General features: G+C 35.5%; 1 long non-coding RNA gene across 1 annotated transcript in view; it reads left to right on the top strand.

Annotated features, from left to right (window-relative positions):
* The window catches only part of LOC106882200 (uncharacterized), a 17,203-nt gene extending 12,930 nt beyond the window's left edge, over positions 1-4,273 (top strand). Inside the window, exon 3 of the long non-coding RNA XR_001410963.2 lies at positions 4,180-4,273. This is a non-coding gene — a long non-coding RNA (uncharacterized LOC106882200). The remainder of the gene's footprint in view (positions 1-4,179) is intronic.
* Positions 4,274-6,069: the final 1,796 nt, after the last annotated feature.

Here is a 6,069-nt window from a genome sequence, read left to right as displayed (position 1 = left end):
CAAACTCTCGTTTCACTAACTATGAATAAATCTGGGCACATTGGCAGGCTTGTAACAGAAGTCTTTGGTCTTTATCGACCAATCAAATGAATCCTTTTGACCTTGTTTTGGTTCTATTATTCATGACTTGTGTAGAAATAGATAAAGACAGATCAGTTAGTTGGTACCTAGCTTCGAAGAGAAGAATATATGAACTGAAATATTTTGTTGCCCTGTTAAAACTGCAGCGGCGGCCAGTACCACCTGTCAACTATAGCAAAGACCAATATACAGTAAACCGTGAAAGAGAAGCAAAAAAACGAGAAGTGAAATAACCGTGAAAGAGAAGAAAAAAAACGAGAAGTGAAATAACCGTGAAAGAGAAGCAAAAAAACGAGAAGTGAAATAACCGTGAAAGAGAAGTATGCGACGACAACCAGATATACCATGTAAGCACACACACACACCTTTATCCTTTGCATCACTTACACACACGCTGCTAACAATTCAATCAAACACACACATACACTTACATTACCATGATACTCCTCTGATCGTGAGATTTTCCCGTTCGAACCCTTTCGAGGATCTTTACTGTATCAATTAATTTTTATGGCGCTCAAAATAGAACAAAATAAAATATCTCTTTCTATTTCAGAGGAAAATCTTTCAATGTTCTTTTCATGACACACATCACTTATCTTCTTTTCATGACTACAGCACATAACCTAAATTACGGTTACAACAAACAAAGACATAATTTAATGAATAAACAATATAAAAATAGAATCTTTTATTTCAGGCCTGGTGCTATGTAAATTTTACGAGCAGGAGGAAACAAAAGATTTATTCCTTCATCCACAATCCCTAAATGTGTTCACTCGTCGTTGCTTGACTTGTTAAAAAGAGCGACCAAATTCCGCTCAAATCCTACCCATCCACCTTAAATATCTTCTATATACATTTTATCTGAGATGGGAGATTATGATAGTAAGGTCTTCAATTGTAGGTCTGCATAATCAGAGCCGACAATGAGCTACGCAATACAATGACCAGAGATTGAGATTCTATGTGGTTGTGTATGAACTCGACTGATACATAATGTAATATTATGTATACTAAAGATGAGATAGAGTTGGAATGATTTCATAGCGGAACTATCCAAGAAGGGATATCCTACTCAATAGCTGGTCAGGTACTTTTACTGCCTAAATTTTGAGCAAGGAGGGTAGCATCAACAAAAATTATGTCGACGTCAAACATCCCTACATGGGGAGTTACCATTTTCTACGTATAACATAGCAAAAACTGAATCTCATTCAAGAGCAAAAGATACTTCAGTTTTGAACAGATTACTCTTCATAAGACATATGTGTTACCAATACTGTAGTTCTGTTTATACAAAATCATACACTTCTATAACCTGGACGGCTTTGACCATTACCAAGGGTTATGCAAGATCCTCCTCCAAAATTCGAACGATGCTCGATTTCACAGACCACAATCTCTCTCGCCTCTCAAACCTATAAAATAAAGGCATTATATATGTAATTACTTTTGCATGAGCTCTCGACAAACATCAAAAATAAACATCATATCCATTTCGGTTTCTACAATTCCGTTGTTTGAGTCGTGCAGAAAATTCATTTCTCTGTCTAAAATGAATCAATTGTAGATACATACATTAGCTTTAAAAGTTAGAAAATCCACTATTTTTGGTTCCTTACCGAAAGGATATTTACTAACTTTGCAGAATCTCGCTTCCTTCCACTATCCAGCTCCATAGGTTCTGAAAGATGTACTCCCACAGAGAACATTTCCACATTTGCTTTCCTACATGCAATACCATACAGCCCACACTTGGCAAATCCTTACTAAAACTATCCTTTTCCACTCCACCAGGTTAACTACTGTGTACACTCACACGCATACCCACACGTCCAGTTGGAAAGCACCTCTAGTCATTTCAAATCAAGAAGGCCACGGACCGAGACAATGTCTTATCTATTACCGCCGGCAATACATTACAGAAGTAGCCCCATGACCTCATCAATCTCTTCAAATTCGCTACAACTCCCTTTGTTTCAATTAGCAAGATCCATAGATTTCAAGTTCCGTTAAGGCTTTATGAAGAAAACGTTAAGCAGTTACCCTTCTCTATTTTGCTTATACATCGGAACTTTCATGGAGACGGATTTTGAGGACTATAGCAGCATCCATAGATCATGATGGATCATCTAAATCGTTTGAAGATACTTTCCATCACTAATAACTATCAGGTCATCCCATAAGTTCTGTCCGAATTTTGAATTAAAAAAATAAGTGATCAAATGTTATATTCAATTGAAATTTAATCTATTTACAATCCATTTACAAGCATATTAATCCCATCAATGTAAAACTCTTTTGGCTTCAAAGCAAAGAACTCTGAAATGTCAGTTTCGACCTCCTCCTGGCTTACGAAAGTTATGCTCCCCAAATTATTCTGTAAACTACGAAAGAAATGGTGGTCGGGAGAATAAAGTGGATGAGGAATTTTTTCCCAACCAAGCTCTTCGGTCTTCTGTGATGTGATCTTTGCAGTGTGGAATCGCGCATTGTCCTGATGAAACATCACGCCTTTCCGATTCACTAAAGCGGGTCATTTTTTTTATTCAAAGCTTGGTTCAGATGCTCTAATTTCTGACAGTAGACTTGAGCATTGATTGTTGCATTAGGTGGTAATAATTCAAAGTGAATTACTCCTTTGCAATCCCACCAGATAGAGAGAACCTTTTTCCCATGAAGTTCCCTTTTCGGTTGTGGCTGAGCTTTTTCCCTTTTATCAAGCCAATGTTTACGACGTTTAACATTTCGATAGAAGATTCATTTTTCGTCACCAGTCACAAGTCTATCCAAAAAGGGTGAAATGAGTTTACGAGAATGGAGAGAAGAGCAGATGTCAACTCGGGATTTGCGGTTGCTTTCGGACAATTCATGAGGCACCCATTTCCAAGTTTAGGAACCTTTCCAAGTTGTTGAAGATGACGATGAACAGTTGTATGGTTTGATCTAAGCTTTATTGCCAATTTTCAACTGATAATGCAGGATTTTCTTCAAGCAATGCCTCAAGGAGCTTTTCATCAAACCCAACTAGACGTCCTGTTCAGTCTTCATCTTCAAGGCTGAAATCTCCACTTCTGAATTTTGCAAACCATCTTCTGCAAGTTCTTTCATGCAAGCATTCTTTCCCATAAACTGAGTATATGTTTCGAGTTGCTTCGGCTGCAGAGTTTCCTTTTTTGTACTCATAAAACATTATGTGCCTTAAATGCTTTTTGGTTACTTCCATGTTAGAAAGGGTTTTAATCAAAGAAATTTTAATTCTATTATACTGTAAAATAATATTTAATTAGTTTAAATGTACACAAATGCATAAAAATAATTTTTAATTCCATTAGACATTCTAAAAAACTATTAAATTTCATTCAATTATAAAAAAAGTAAAATCGGACAGAACTTATGGGATGACCCAATAGAATTATCAGGCTGGGTGTTAAATCCATTTCATGAGATATTAATACGTCGAATACTCCTAAGGAGGCTGAGATTCAACGTTTGTAGTGAAACATGGTGCGGAAATAAAATTCTCTGCATAAACTAGGAAAGTACCTTTAGTTATAATGAAGCGATTGAAATGAAAAGGCTGGTTGTTGAGATATCTAAAACGTTGGTTCTATTTCATAATACATACTTCTAGAAGAAGGGCTTCTCGGCAGGGACTGAAAAAAAAAAGACTAAAGCAAGTGATCACCTTCCCGCGTTGGATGAATTGGTGGGAAATTCATTGCTTACCTTTTCGCCACACATCCTTATTTGATTCAAGAACAGAATCTGTATGACATTCTGAAGACGCTTGTTTTAATAAAAAATATCTTTTTATGAAATAGCATAATTTCTTCAATAAATAAAATAGAATAAAAAATTGTGTACGCATATATTTTCCTAGTAACAAAGTAAATAGTTCTTTCTAAATCTTTCGGCAATATTCGTACGGAGAAAAAAGTTGACTACTACTGATCGAGATTGCTACATTCATAATTTCCCGTGTTGTTTAAAATGTTTCATAAAACGATCTTTCATATTTGGTGAATCTTCTTGGCGCTGTGAATCTTCTAACTTTTAAAACTAATACTGAATCTACAATTGATTTCATTTTAGGCAGAGAGATGAATTTTTTGTACGACTCAAGCAACGGAATTGTGAAAACCGAAATGGATATGATGTTTCCTATTGATGTTTGGCGAGAACTCATGCAAAAGTAATTATATATATAACATCTATATTTTATTAAAATTTTATTTGTTAACATACCTTATTAGTATAGTGTAAGTGGCTAACGCAAGAGGAAATATATTAATCTTAGTTTCGTCTTTTCTGGTTACGATATCAAATGTAACCTCTTTGATTGTAATAGGCTTATCTCAGGCGACTATATCAGTACCACACTCAAAATCTAACATGGTACAAATATATGCAATTCCCATTATCAATAAAATGTGTATAAGGTTACATTTCATGGCAGACGCCATAATTAATTTGTACTGATTGTGTTGCTATTTTGTAGATCCGGTGACGTAAGGCGCATCCCCTAACCCGTGGACATTACGTGGGTTTTGGCCTCTCTTGTTGTTGCTAAATTAGCCGCCTACTTTATTTAAAATATACCAATATAAAGTGGTCGCCCTGTACAGTTAGCATACCCTACGCTACACCACCACCAGTGGACAGTTATATGTCTTATTATTACTTTATTATTTTACTTTTGGTATTTTGTGCCCAGAGTAATGACCTCTGTGGCATTGCCGACGCAACGCCACTGCGTAGTTCTTAATACTCGAATTTAAATTAGATGTAAACAGTACGTATAAGATCTTCTATGAATGTTAGCAGTAATAAATTAACTTCTAATACAACCGAATATTTATTGTTCATTTATTTGACGACAAATAATGGTTAGGAAGCCTTTGACTATAGATCTGCTCGATTATTGCGACCAAACATCAACAAGGGTTAACAGAAATATTACATAGAACTAATGATTGCTTCGTTTGTTTGAAGTTCTGGGTTACGTTATTCTGGCAACAGGATCCATCTACATGGTCCAATATCCTATCTTATTAAAGTGTTTCTCTGAGTGGGCTCCCCGATAAAATTCCAGTGTTCCGCGTGATAAAGTGTCTATTAATGAAATTTATTGAATAATTATTTGGTAAAAAAACGTTATTCCCCCTTTTTAAAATAAATTATTTTCTGTGTTTCTTTTTTTGCACGAAAAATCCCTCCCCTAAAACGAATTTTGTTCCATTTAATGACATTAAAATTAAGATGGCAGGGGACTGCCAGTAAAATTGGCTCTGCAGTTTGTTTTTTTTTAAATAGTAACAGGTTACCGCGACTAAAATTTGGAAATAACTGTACTAGTGAATTTATCGTTCGTCAGCTTAATTGTACAGAATCCAGGAACAAAAACCGATATTATGGTCTCTTGTGATTTGGATAAAATGAATGTTTATCCATTGTTGAAAGCATTAATTCATTAAGTCAAAGGATTAAAGATTTTAAAAATATTTCCTTGAATATCTTTCTTTAAATTCATTCATGTTCTTTCTTGACTCTTTCATTACATTAGTTTCTTTTACCCCAAAAGTTTTGTCGTTTCTTTTAATCGGGTGCAAGAACGGCTCTGTGGCTAAAAACTTCTCTTCGCTATTATGTGTCCTCAAGTTCGATCTCAATGTACACACATCACTTTGGGAGTGTATCTTCTACATGGGGTCGACACAAGTTTTGTGAGTGACATGAGATTGATGGAAATTGAATGTATCTATTCTAGCAAGATGTACCTAATTAGTCACCCGGTTTAACATCATTATTTAGTCTTTGGCTGCCTTTAGTGGGTTCCACTCTACTGCAAGCATTTAGACTGGGTCTTTGGTTTGAGGATATCTTGATGCACTGCTTTCTATTGCAGCAATCTACTAGCCGCCGTAGTTTATTCCTCCTTTACTTCACAATTTTCAGACATCCTGTAAAAGTCAAGGGTGCTGC

This window comes from Octopus bimaculoides, chromosome 3, assembly GCF_001194135.2.
Source record: "Octopus bimaculoides isolate UCB-OBI-ISO-001 chromosome 3, ASM119413v2, whole genome shotgun sequence".
NCBI lineage: Eukaryota > Metazoa > Mollusca > Cephalopoda > Octopoda > Octopodidae > Octopus > Octopus bimaculoides.
Note: the sequence above shows the minus strand (reverse complement) of the source record. Positions and strands in the feature narration are given on the sequence as shown.